The sequence below is a fragment of the Rutidosis leptorrhynchoides genome, chromosome 9 (genome assembly GCF_046630445.1).
Source record: "Rutidosis leptorrhynchoides isolate AG116_Rl617_1_P2 chromosome 9, CSIRO_AGI_Rlap_v1, whole genome shotgun sequence".
Classification (NCBI taxonomy): domain Eukaryota; kingdom Viridiplantae; phylum Streptophyta; class Magnoliopsida; order Asterales; family Asteraceae; genus Rutidosis; species Rutidosis leptorrhynchoides.
The window spans coordinates 229,538,835-229,553,605 of record NC_092341.1 but is presented as its reverse complement, the minus strand read 5'-3'; positions in this window follow the sequence as shown (position 1 = coordinate 229,553,605).

Genomic DNA, 14,771 nt, shown 5'->3' with positions numbered 1-14,771 from the left:
AGCCGTTATTACGCCAGGCCGACACCGACAGATGTTGGCCGCTTTCGGATATGTTGAGCCACCCGCGCCACCACCGCATGATTCAGACGACGGTTCTTCCACCGATGCTTCTTCAGACGACACCTCATCTGACGACTCCAGTGATGAGGAGGATCCTGCTGACCGACCGATTCAGGCACCTTCTACCCCGCCGAAGAAGCGGTATCGCTTCGCTGGCATAATTCCTGGTCGTACTGTCACTGACGCTTATGGTCGGCGTCGTAGGATCACTGCTCGTAAACGGCTGGTGCCGTACCCCGCCGACCCACTGATATTACCGTCTCCACCCAGAGCCGGACCATCCACTTCAGCACCACCGGCTCCACCTGCACCGCCAGCACCACCTGCCCCACCATCTTCCTCTAATGAGGAAATGAGGCGGGAGATTGAGATTCTCCAGACTCGAGTTACTGAGCTCGAGGAGCAGATGACTCATGTTTTGGACATCTTGTACCCACCATCGCCGTAGGACTTTGTACTAGATTCTGTATTGTAATCTCTTTTGTAATTTCATATTTCACTTATGTAATGTACGAACTTATTGTAATGTATGAACTTATTATCAGTAATGAATGGAATTTGTGTTGTTACTTTGTGCGCAAGTGTTCTATTTACGTTATCATATCATGGTTTTGTGGTACTTATATCTGCTTGCATTATTTAATCAACACGTGTTGTGCTGTTCTCATGTTGGTTGTTATATAATGTACTATTATTATTTGCATAATGGATTTTGACTTGAGTCAAAATGTTTGTATAGAACATCATGGCCAACGGAAGAACCACACCTACCGCCTCCCAGATTGAGGACATGATTAACGAACGTGTCGCTGCTGCACTAGCTGAAAGACAACCCCAAGTTCCACCACCACCGCCTGTCAATCCACCTGTCGTCCGAGATGGGTGTACTTACAAGGAATTCCAAAACTGCAAGCCACACTACTTCAGTGGCACTGAGGGACCCGTCGGTCTCACCAGATGGTTCGAAAAGTTGGAATCGGTATTCAGGGTTAGCAATTGTTCTGAGGCTAACAAAACGAAATTTGCATCTTGCACGCTGTCTGATGGCGCGCTCACATGGTGGAATACCATGGCCCAAGCGAAAGGAATTGATGAGGCGTATGCTACGCCTTGGGAAGAATTTAAATGTGCCATGATCGAGGAATACTGTCCGAGAACCGAGATTCAAAAGATGGAAATCGAATTTATGCAATTGAAGACCGTAGGGAACGACCTTAACAGCTACAACCGTAGGTTTTTGGAATTGGCTCTTATGTGTCCAACCATGGTCACCCCCGAATTTAAGCGTTTGGAGAAATACTTCTCGGGACTTCCTAAGTCCATCAAGGGTAATGTTACCTCATCCAAGCCACCAAGCGTTCCCGAAGCAATGCGCATGGCGCATACTCTCTTGAATCAAATCATCCTGGACGAGCCGGAGAAGGCTAAGTTTGAAACTGTTAGTGGTGAAAAGAGGAAATGGGACAACAACCACAACAACAACAGGGGTAGGAACTATGATCAAAACCCGGCAAAACGACATGAAGGGTTCAGGCAAAACAACAACATACACAACAACAACACCAACCCCAACAACAACAACCGCACCAATCCGAACTACAAAGGAACCCTACCACAATGCAATAGGTTCTACAAGCACCACACTGGGTATTGCAATGTTATCTGTGAGAAGTGCCAACGATCTGGACATGTTGGCAAGGATTGCAAGGTTACCACTTTGAATGTGAAGCCAAACCACAACAACAATGGGCCTAAGAAGTGTTATGAATGTGGAAAGACGGGCCATTTCAGAAACGAGTGTCCTAACAAGCGTAAGGATGGCGGACCACCACGTGCTAGAGCCTTCAACGTTAATGCAAGGGACGCTCGCGACAACCCCGACTTGGTGACAGGTATATTCAAGATCAACAATCTTTTAGCTTCTGTCCTATTTGATACTGGTGCCGATAGGAGCTATGTGTGTAGACATTTTTGTGATAAGTTAGATTGGTCGTTAGTTCCTTTGAAGGAAAGTATGCTTGTCGAGGTCGCCAATGGAAAACTTGAAAAGGTTGACCATATTAGTCGTGGAGCTATTATCAACATAGCTGGTGCAGATTTCGAAATTGATTTGATACCTATCAAACTGGGAAGTTTTGACGCGATCGTCGGTATGGATTGGTTGAGCAAGATAAAGGCCGATGTTATCTGTGGAGATAAAGCACTTCGCATACCACAAGGAGATGGCGAACCACTGGTTATCTATGGAGAGAGATGTACCTCGAAGTTGAACCTCATTAGTTGCGTGAAAGCGCAAAAGATTATGAAGAAGGGACGCTTTGCTGTCCTAGCACATGTGAAAGCAGTAGAAACTGAGGTGAAGAACGTGAACGATGTGCGTATTGTGAACGAGTTTTCCGATGTCTTTCCCGAAGAACTGCCTGGATTACCGCCACCGAGGGCAGTAGAGTTTCAGATTGACTTAGTGCCAGGAGCTGCACCTGTAGCTCGCGCACCTTATAGACTCGCACCTTCCGAGATGCAGGAATTACAGAGTCAACTACAAGAGCTATTAGATCGAGGGTTTATCCAACCAAGCTTCTCGCCTTGGGGCGCACCTGTGTTGTTTGTAAAGAAGAAGGATGGATCCTTCCGTATGTGTATCGACTACCGTGAACTCAACAAATTGACTATCAAGAATCGATATCCTCTCCCACGAATTGATGATCTTTTTGATCAACTACAAGGATCGAGCGTTTATTCAAAGATCGATTTGCGATCCGGATATCACCAGCTGAGGGTGAAGGAAAGTGACGTGATGAAAACTGCATTCAGGACCCGTTATGGTCATTATGAGTTCCTCGTGATGCCATTCGGTTTGACAAATGCCCCTGCCGTGTTCATGGATCTCATGAATCGTGTCTGCAAGCCTTACTTGGATAAGTTTGTTATCGTCTTCATAGATGATATCCTCATCTACTCTAAGAGCGAAGAAGAACATGAGCAACACCTTCGGCTAGTGCTTGAACTCTTAAGACAAGAGCAACTTTACGCCAAATTCTCCAAGTGCGAATTTTGGTTGAAGGAAGTACAGTTTTTGGGTCATGTTGTGAGCGACCAGGGTATCAAAGTTGATCCCGCCAAGATTGAAGCCATCAGCAAGTGGGAGACCCCCACTACTCCAACGCATATTCGCCAATTTCTAGGTCTCGCCGGTTATTATCGAAGGTTTATCGAAGGATTTTCTCTGATTGCGCGTCCTTTGACCGCACTGACTCACAAGGGCAAGAAGTTCATTTGGGAACCCACACACGAATCAGCATTCCAAACTTTGAAGAAGAAGTTAACCTCCGCACCTATCCTATCACTTCCTGAAGGCAGTGACGACTTTGTTGTTTATTGCGATGCATCGAAGAGTGGTTTTGGTTGTGTATTGATGCAACGATCAAAGGTTATTGCCTATGCCTCCCGCCAATTGAAGATTCACGAGCGGAACTACACTACACATGATCTTGAACTTGGAGCCGTTGTCTTTGCACTCAAATTGTGGAGACATTATTTGTATGGAACTAAGAGCACTATCTTCACCGATCACAAGAGTCTCCAGCACATCTTCGATCAAAAGCAATTGAATATGAGACAGCGTCGATGGATCGAGACGCTCAACGACTACGATTGTGAACTCCGTTATCACCCTGGCAAGGCCAATGTTGTAGCTGACGCTTTAAGCCGAAAGGAGAGGACGGCACCTCTCCGTGTTAGGGCTCTGAACATCACCATCCATTCGAACCTCAACAACCAGATCAGAGTAGCCCAAGTTGAGGCTCTCAAGGAGGAGAACATATCTCACGAGCATTTGAACATACTTGTCTCTCGATTCGAGGTTAGAGAGTCTGGACTCCGATGTTATGCCGGAAGAATTTGGGTACCTTACTATGGAGACCTACGAAGCCTGATACTTGATGAAGCACACAAATCAAGATATTCGATTCACCCCGGTGCAGGTAAGATGTACCACGACCTTAAAGAACAGTATTGGTGGCCGAATCTTAAGAAGGACGTTGCGACTTATGTTGGTAAGTGTTTGACTTGCTCGAAGGTCAAAGCCGAACATCAGAGACCTTCTGGGTTACTTCAACAGCCGGAAATCCCACAATGGAAGTGGGAAAGGATCACAATGGATTTCATTACTAAGCTGCCGAAGACGGTGGGCGGATGCGATACTATTTGGGTTATTGTTGACCGCCTCACCAAATCTGCACACTTCCTAGCGATGAAGGAAACTGATACAATGGAAAGACTTGCTCAGCTGTACATCAAAGAGGTTGTATCTCGTCATGGTGTACCTTTATCAATCATCTCCGATCGCGATCCCCGTTTTGCTTCCAGATTTTGGCGTTCTTTGCAAGAAGCCATGGGAACTCGTCTTGACATGAGTACTGCTTATCATCCTCAGACTGACGGGCAAAGTGAACGAACGATTCAGACCTTGGAGGACATGCTGCGTGCATGTGTCATTGATTTTGGAAAGGCCTGGGAAAGGCATTTGCCACTCGCCGAATTCTCGTACAACAACAGTTATCACTCTAGCATTAATGCTGCACCTTTTGAAGCATTGTATGGTCGTAAGTGCCGATCTCCTATTTGTTGGGCCGAAGTAGGCGAAAAGCAAATCACCGGACCCGAGGTAGTTCACGAAACCACGGAGAAGATTGCTCAGATCCAAGCTAGACTTAAGACTGCCCGTGATCGCCAAAAGAGCTATGCCGATCTTAAACGGAAAGACTTTGAATTTAATGTTGGTGATCGTGTAATGTTGAAGGTTGCACCTTGGAAAGGTGTGATCCGTTTTGGAAAACGTGGAAAGTTGAACCCACGATACATTGGTCCATTCGAAATCTTGGAACGTGTTGGACCAGTTGCATACCGTTTGGATCTACCAGCACAATTGAGCTCAGTTCATCCTACCTTCCATGTGTCAAACTTGAAGAAGTGTCTTGCTGCACCCGAACTCATCATACCATTGGAAGAACTTACTATTGATGACAAACTCCACTTTGTGGAGGAACCTGTTGAGATTATGGATCGTGAGATCAAAACTTTGAAACGCAACAAGATTCCGATTGTACGAGTACGATGGAATGCCAAACGAGGACCTGAGTTTACTTGGGAACGAGAGGATCAAATGATGCGGAAATATCCTCATCTTTTCCCGACTCCTCCATCTACTTCAGATTAAATTTCGGGACGAAATTTTCTTTAACAGGTGGGTAATGTAACGACCCTGGTTTTACCAACGTTATTTATTAATAATTATTATTATTAATACGCTTGATTTAACGAATGTATGTTATTACATTTACATGTTGCTTTAATTGCCCGTACTTGAACTTTAAATGCCCGAAACGTCTTTGTGACACCCGGAACTTGCACGAATAATATTTTAAGATATTATTTACATTCATGATTAATTTTATTAATCATTTTAATTAACTAATGTGATAGGTTAATTACTTGGGCTTAAGTTGAACTTATTTGGATTATTTGCAACTTGGGCTTTAATTAGTGTAATGGACTCTTGAATAAGACTCACAAGCCCACCCTACATTTATTAATGGACCTTTAGCCCACTCTTTCAAAGTGTAAGTATTACTTAGGACTTGTAACTAGTTGGTTTGAACATTTGGAATCTAGTCATGCCATAATCCCCATGTATAACCACTCTTTAACCAACTTTTGAAGCTTTAACACCCTAGTAACCAATGAACTTAACCATTCCCCCTTGCCTATGCAGCTGGCCGAAAATTTGAAGGCCTTTAGAGAGGTCTTTTGCTTTCATTTATTCATTACCTCATTCCTTGTATCTCTCATTCAAACACACACACACTTTACTTGCAATTTTCTTCTCTCTTTTCCTCTCAAGTTCTTCTTTCTTTCTTGTAAGTAACAACTTCTTTTCTTCTTTTCTTTGTTGGTAAAAACTGATTTCTACATGAACATAATCATCATCAATCTTTGTTGTTAAAACTTTTGTTACTTGTTCTTGTTTAAAGTTAATTACTTGTAGGTTACTAAGTTGTTTACTTACTTACTTTCATGTTACAAGATCAAACTTCTTAGTTTTGATTCTTCATAATATCTTGTATTTATCAAGAACATCCAAGAACATAATCTATCTAGTTATGTTCTACATATTTTGTTTCAAAAGATTCAAAGTTTATAATCTTTAATTTTTGTTACTTGTGTTCTTGTTTGATGTATGTTACTAGAATACCACCTTCATGGTTGGTTTAGGCTTATCTTTCATTTTCTTTATTTCTTATTATTAAGTTGCTTACTAAACATTTGAACAAGGACATGAACCCAACAAGAGCTTACACTTTGGTGCAAGTATCATGGATCCAACACTTGGTTGTGATCTTTCTTAGTGTTCATGAACTTGTTCATAAACTTACATGTAACCTTGGTTCATCAAACACTTACAACACTTGCACTTGAGTTATGATGGACAAACCTTGGTCAAGATGATGTTAACACATCAACGAGTTGTACACTTGAAGCTATACGCATCAAGGATGAGAACCGTGATGAACATCAAGCACCGAGACAACCGGAACTCTTCAAAACTTACTGTTTCTGTCCAAATGTTTCTGACCTACTGCTTCTGGAACAGACCAGTAGACCTGGGCTGTTCTAACCTTGATTTTTAGATAGAACTTTTCGAGTAGATAACTTTTCATATAGGACTCGTCTTAATCCGAGTTACGGTTTAGGATTTACGGCCCTCCGATCGTTACCATGTCCTTTAACGTTGTGCAGAAATTTCTGACCTACTCGCACTTAGACCGTCGCCACGGTCAAACCAAGACGAGTTTGCTTCTGTAAATTTTACCACACTTAAGGGACTCATAGACGGAGCCATGACCACTGGTCTCACCTTAATTCAGTAAGGGTAGAGGCCGTGGTGACTGACCGAAGTCAGCCTTTGTTTAAAACGACTTTCATAAACGAGTCTTACTTGTTACCTTTTATTTAATGATGATTGATGATGACCCTTATGACCTTAATTACGTACTTGTAAACCTTTTGAGATGACTTATTGACTTAGTGCTATTTGACTTAGGTTGAGGACGATTGGACCGTTACTTGCACACCACTTTCCGACTACTACCTTACCATTACTACTAATCATTGTGAGTTATAGCATTCCCTTTTTACTTTAACTTATTTTGGGAACTGAGAATACATGCGGATTTTATGTTTTACATACTAGGCACGAGTACTTAAACTTTATATATGTGTGGGTTATATAACGGCAGAAACATTCCCTTTAGCTCGGTAACGTTTAATCATTGGTTTTTGAACCGTGAACGCGAATCTTAGATATGGATCCATAGGGTTTGACATCCCCACTCGGGCTAGTAGCGCTAGCATTTAACGAGTGTTTAATACTTCGAGGTTATACGCACTTGCCAAGTGCACTTTAAGGGGGTACATTAAACGTTAAGTTAGTTACCGGGTGCCCACGGTTAAGCATATACTTTTACATACTTTTGAAACGCTCGTTGTAGCACTGAAATCTCGTGGCCTACTTACATTACTGTTATACTTAAACTATAGCTCACCAACCTTTGTGTTGACCTTTTTAAGCATGTATTTTCTCAGGTGCTTGAAGTCGCTTCCGCTATCTTACTAGTCGTGCTGTAGAACCCGCTGCCTAGAGTTGTTATCGCATGACTACTTATCTTGCATTCAAACTTTTTACTTATGAACCTTAATGTAACGACCATTATGGTCACGTACACTTATTTAATGCTTCTACTTAGCGAAGCATACTTTTGATTTGTAAAACAATTGACGTATGTTATGACGTCACTTTTATTTATGAATGTAAACTCTGTTTTGAAAACGCATATAGTACTTAACCTTGTAATGATCCTGTTGTTGATGGTCCGTACATGATGATTTAGTACGGGGCGTCACATGGATGATCACCTTACAAGATTGGAAGTGAGCTAGCAAACTTGAAAGTATTCTTGATTTTATGAAACTAGAACTTTTGGAATTTATGAAGAACACTTAGAACTTGAAGATAGAACTTGAGAGAGATCAATTAGATGAAGAAAATTGAAGAATGAAAGTGTTTGTAGGTGTTTTTGGTCGTTGGTGTATGGATTAGATATAAAGGATATGTAATTTTGTTTTCATGTAAATAAGTCATGAATGATTACTCATATTTTTGTAATTTTATGAGATATTTCATGCTAGTTGCCAAATGATGGTTCCCACATGTGTTAGGTGACTCACATGGGCTGCTAAGAGCTGATCATTGGAGTGTATATACCAATAGTACATACATCTAAAAGCTGTGTATTGTACGAGTACGAATACGGGTGCATACGAGTAGAATTGTTGATGAAACTGAACGAGGATGTAATTGTAAGCATTTTTGTTAAGTAGAAGTATTTTGATAAGTGTCTTGAAGTCTTTCAAAAGTGTATGAATACATATTAAAACACTACATGTATATACATTTTAACTGAGTCGTTAAGTCATCGTTAGTCGTTACATGTAAGTGTTGTTTTGAAACCTTTAGGTTAACGATCTTGTTAAATGTTGTTAACCCAATGTTTATAATATCAAAAGAGATTTTAAATTATTATATTATCATGATATTATGATGTACGAATATCTCTTAATATGATATATATACATTAAATGTCGTTACAACGATAAACGTTACATATATGTCTCGTTTCAAAATCATTAAGTTAGTAGTCTTGTTTTTACATATGTAGTTCATTGTTAATATAATTAATGATATGTTTACTTATCATAATATCATGTTAACTATATATATAACCATATATATGTCATCATATAGTTTTTTTACAAGTTTTAACGTTCGTGAATCACCGGTCAACTTGGGTGGTCAATTGTCTATATGAAACATATTTCAATTAATCAAGTCTTAACAAGTTTGATTGCTTAACATGTTGGAAACATTTAATCATGTAAATATCAATCTCAATTAATATATATAAACATGGAAAAGTTCGGGTCACTACAGATAAGTCTTCTGCCACAATTGCTGTAGAAACTTTGAACGGTTCCAGGTCCTTTGGCCGAACCATTTATGTGGGTTGGCCTATCCGTAGGGCTAACCGTCACATCTCCGGTCATCCTAGTAGCCCTTCAGTCTCTAAACTGCGTTGTAGAATTAAACCCAACCGTGTTGTTGCTGAGCAATTAGGTTTAAGCATTTTGTTAGTAGATGATCTGCCCTTATTGGATTTGAAAGTTCAAACTTTCTTGATTAAAAACAATTTGGTGGTTAATCGGGTTTGCAAACTAGGTCGTTTTGGTTGTGTTATAGTCTGTGCGGACCAAAAAGGTTTTGAAAACATTTTATCTTCTTCTAATGACGAGTTTGTTTTGGTCAGTCCGTTTAAAGACATGGCTAGCAAATTTTTTCGTTTCATGTGGCTTGAGATTAAGGGAGTGCCGACGAATTTTGTTTCTGCAGAGAGTGTTATGAAGATCAGTACCCTCTTCGGTGAGGTTTTAAAGGTAGCTAATGTGACTTCTTCTCTTGGGAATGTGGGATCGCTCTATGCTTTTGTCAAATCGTCATGTGTCAAACATGTTCATGATTTGGTGGAAGTGGATCTCGAAGTAGAAAAAGAGGAGTACTCAGTTTGTAATGCTTGGGTGAATGAATTAAGTGCGTCACCTGAGGATTGTAATGTTTTATCGAACGATTTCCCACATGATCTTTTGGCAATCACAAATCGGATTATCATGTCGGGTCATCCAATTTATGGGCAACACCTACATAACGCTCAGGTGGCTTTGAACGTCCAGAGTGAAATTGGTGTTGACAAGGTACTCGGTTCGAATTGTGTCGAGAAAGAGCAAGGTGATTTAGTAGTCGAGGAGTCTAACGGAGTTCATGATGTTGGTGTTGATGTCGAGATGGATGTTGATGTTGATGATCCGAAAGTCAATCATGACCTTAATTCGGGTTTGTTTGTTGGTAGCCTTGATGATGGTGTGTTTGTCGATCCTTCTGCCCAGATTCAGCGACCTAGCATTTTAGTTGAAAATTCCGGTGACCTCGATTTTGAAGATGTGGTCTCGAGTGAGCAACATAATAATGTTGCACCTTCTATTGGTTTTATTCCATCTGCTTCACATGGCAAGTTTGGTGCTAATGATCCTCCCAAGAATGGAACGAACAAGGCGGTAATTGAAAAGGATATTGGGTCGTTTGTGCATCAGGATGTTAATGAAGTCGACAAGTCGGATGACAAGTGGATGAGATTCTTTCAAGGATTGGCGGACCGTTAGCTCGTTTTGAATGCGGTTGTATTTTGTGTTATTTTCGTGTATTTGATGTTCGCCTTTATTCATGATGTGTAGGTCGATTTGTTTATTATTGTTGTTTGGTTACGATGGGCTCGGTTCGATTTAGTTCGTATTTAGGTTGGTCTAGTTGGTTTACTTTTTCCGAGCTCCTTCGTTCGTTCGTTTATGTTCGCTAGCTTGTATCGGTTAGAGGTCCTTCATTTATTGATGAAGACTTCTTTTTAATAGTAATCGTTATTTTGCAAAAAAAAAAAAAAAAAAAGTTATTTTAAAGTGTATAAATCCCTTGCACTTTTATGACCATTGATTTGATTCATCTGTGGCTCAAAAGTGTTCTTACCAAAATATAATATGAGAATGTTCTCATTGGATCACATTTCTCTCTCTCTCTCTCTCTCTCTCTCTATATATATATATATATTCCAAACACTTCACATACTACACCTCACTTCATACTTCTAATTTCATATTTATCAAAGAAAAATGTCTAATCCGCAGAAAAGAAAAGTGCGATTGATAAATTCAATGAATATGTTAGTATGCAAACCGCACTTACACAATTTGATTTGTTGGGGAAATTATCTGCTCAATTTGAAGACCCGGAAGACGTGATACGTCTTCAAAATCTTAAAAAGATGATTCGTGTCAAGTTAAAAGATGACTTGAACATTGACAACATCCCGAATACCGATTAGTTTATGTGTTTTCGTCTTTATTTTATGAATTTAATTTATGTAGTTTTTTTTAAGAATTTAATTATGCATTTTTTAAATTTTTAATGGAAGATGTCTTTTTAATTATTCAAATTATGTTTTTTTCACTTAAAATAAAACAAATTATTAAAACACAACAAAAAATAAAAATAAAATGTCACATCAACATTCCACTAACTCACACCACCAACTCACACCACCACTACTCTACACAAATAACTCATACGTCCTAGTCATCAAAAAAGTACAAAAAGCAACCCACGCCCCCAACCACTACAAATAGTCTTATGTGATAATGGGTTTTGTTGTTGTTGTTGTTGTTGTAAGTTTTATAACGTAACCTAAAAGACAATAGTTCGATTCAACATATCAAACATACATAATATAATTTTTTACTTGTTAAAATAATTAAAACCCACATAATTTGAATTTAAAAAAATTAATAATTTAGTATGTGTTCTAATAAACAAATAAGGAGGAGTTTGAAAGCTAAAGAGAAGTAAGTTGTATAGATTTATAAGAAATAAAAGATGTTAAAAATAATCAAAAAAGAAAAGTAAAAACAGACCAAGGAATTGAACCTAGGTCTAACAGGTGAGAAAAAAGCAAGGAACCAATCAACTAGATTCGCTTTGTATCATGTTCGGAAGTATATTTATTTAACCCGTTTAATATTCTGTTTTCCAAAAAAAAAAAAAAAAAAAAAAAGAAAAAAGCAGAAATGATGCTGGGCCTCTGGTTTGGTGACAGTTTTTCCCGGCCTTTTTGGCCCAATTTTTAGGTGCGAGCATCCCCATTTCTCCGTCTTTCTGTAATCCCTATTGAGAGCTTTTTTTTTGGTAAACCACCTCGGTTATACATGAGTATTCGTTGTTAACGCCAAAAAAAAAAAAAGAGTGTAAATATGCTTTAATAAGTGTCTAGGTGGGCATCTGGTCACAACTTTCATAACGAATCATCCACCTTACGATAAAGTACTCTGTTCTTGTCACTGACTTACCAGCTTGCTTCTATTGATCATGGGCAGCCTAACTGTACATCAAGTTCAACTACAATGCATCGTATATCCAACTATGTTTCTTATGATTAATTTTCAAAGAAGCATAGAACCTTTCTAACTGCCATCACTTTAAATGATGAACCAAAGTCTTTCAAGCATGAAGAGAAGTCTTGGATATAGTTTTGGTTAGAAGAATTGGATATAGTTGCATATTATTTGTAAAGGATGTTATCCCACATAGGTGGGAGGAAAAAGTTAGAGGAGACTTACTTGGTTATAAAAGAGGGATTAAGTCTTATTGCACCAATCAATACACTTTAAGTATTTGATTATTTCTTTCTTTCTTACCTTTGTTTGAGAGTTGTATTAGTTAAATATTCTGGAGAGTGTAGTTGGCTTAAGAGAGTCGTCTATATCATTGTAACAATTTGTGATATAGTGTATTTCTCTCTTTGGGGGTCGGTGATTTTTCTCCTGTTTTGGAGTTTCCACGTTAAATCTTGTGTTGTGTATTGTTTTTATTTCTTTACAATTATTGTTGGGCTGGGTGGTGGGAATTAGTGAGACCGTAATTTCCCAACAAGAAGCTATGGAAAGAGAGATCAAAGCGCTTGAAGAAAATAAGACATGGGTGATATCAAAACTGTCGCCTAATAAGAAAGCAATGGAATCAAATTGGGTTTATAAAATAAAATATAAACTCAATGGCGAAGTTGAAAGATATAAACTCAGTGTGTTGTGTTTTAGCCAAGATATAAACTCAGTGCGTTGTGTTTTAGTTGTTGCGGCTAAACAAAACTGGATTATTCATCAAATGGATGTGAATAATGCATTCCTACAAGGAGATCTTGAAGAGGAGGTATATATAAAGATACATCAAGGTTTCAACAAAGGAAATACAAATGAGGTGTGTAAACTACAAAAATCGCTCTATGGTCTAAAACAAGCTTCGAGGAATCGGTATCAAAAATTCACAAAATCCATAGTTACGATTGGTTTTAAACAATCACATGCTGATCATTCGATGTTTATCTTTCGAAAAGATGAGGCGCACGTGATTGCTCTCATCTATGTGGATGATGTATTAATATTGGGAAATAGCGCAAAAGTGATTGATGAGGTAAAACAACATCTTCACTTTACATAGAGTTTAACATAAAAGATCTATATAAGGCCACTAAAATATTTCCTAGGAATTGAAGTGGCTCGTTCTCCCGAAGGCATTGTGTAAGTACACGTTAGATATATTGGAAGATTGTGGTGTTAAAGAAACTCGTCCGAGCATTTTCCAATGGAACAAAATCTTCGGTTGACAAAGGATGATACAAGTGAAGAGGTTGATGCCACACAATATAGGCGATTAGTTGGACGACTGTTATACCTCACCGTTACTCGTCCAGATATAGCGTATTCAGTTATTCAACTCGGCCAGTTCCCGAGTAATCCACGAAAAACACATATGGATGCTACATTTAGAGTGTTACCATATCTAATGGCCACTCCAGGACAAGGATTACTTTGTCCTTCGCATGGGGGTTTAGATCTTATTGCATATTATGATGCAAGTCGGCTCACTTGTCCATCCACTAAAAGGTCCATAAGTGGATATTTTATAAGCAAAACAAGTTTTTATGCGTCTAAGAAAGGAGAGCCCGCATGCTTCCACAGGCGATGAACTTCTTCCGACTTCTTCGGTTTTGTAGCTTAGGAAAGGCGCCTATATCTTGGAGAACAAAGAAGCAAAGTGTAGTTTCACGGTCATCTGCTGAATCTAAATACCGAGCCATGGCTACAACAGTGTGTGAAGTTTTGTGGTTGCGTTGGTTACTTGATGATCTTGGTACTACACAACAAAAGGCGAGACGTCTCGTGTGTGATAATGAAGCAACAAGACATATTGCTATAAACCCGGTTTATCATGAACGTACGAAACATGTAGAAATGGATTGTTATTTTATTCGTGAACGTGTGCAAAGCGAAGAAATTAAGCCGTGTTCTATACGATTTGAGTTACAATCGGCGGACATTTTTCACAAAAGCGCTTGGAACAGATCGATTTCTATTTTTACGTAGTAAGTTGGGTGTTCGTGATCTTCACAGACCAACTTGAAGGGGAGTGTTGAGAATTATGCTTTTACGGTAGAGAAAGTATTAGTTTATAATTGTAATGAACTTAAGACTCCTTATTGTATTGGGTCTCTTATTCTTAGAGCCCAATTTGTTAGCCCAATGGGTTATATATATATACCTAAGGGAGTCATGTAATTCAAAAATGTGAAATCAATAAACTGAATTCAGTCAAATTTCTCATGAACATACCAAATAATCTACGAAAAACTTTTTCCAACCACTCACTTTGCATACTCAAAGTATATACCAAAGCTGATTGATCATCAGTTTCGAATGCAGGTTAAATTAATACAGAGTAATACATTCACAGTTTCACTTTGGTAACACAAAGTGATGGATCGATTACTGATATGGTAATACAAAGTTCATTTTCTGCATCAGCATTCTAATAAGAGAATTTATTTTTATAAACTTTGAAAAATCATAACTAATTCATAAAAATTGCAAACGACATGAATCAAGAGTCCAAACTTATTAATTTTTCGATGCGCACGCACTCATGAACCCAGAAATTTGATATC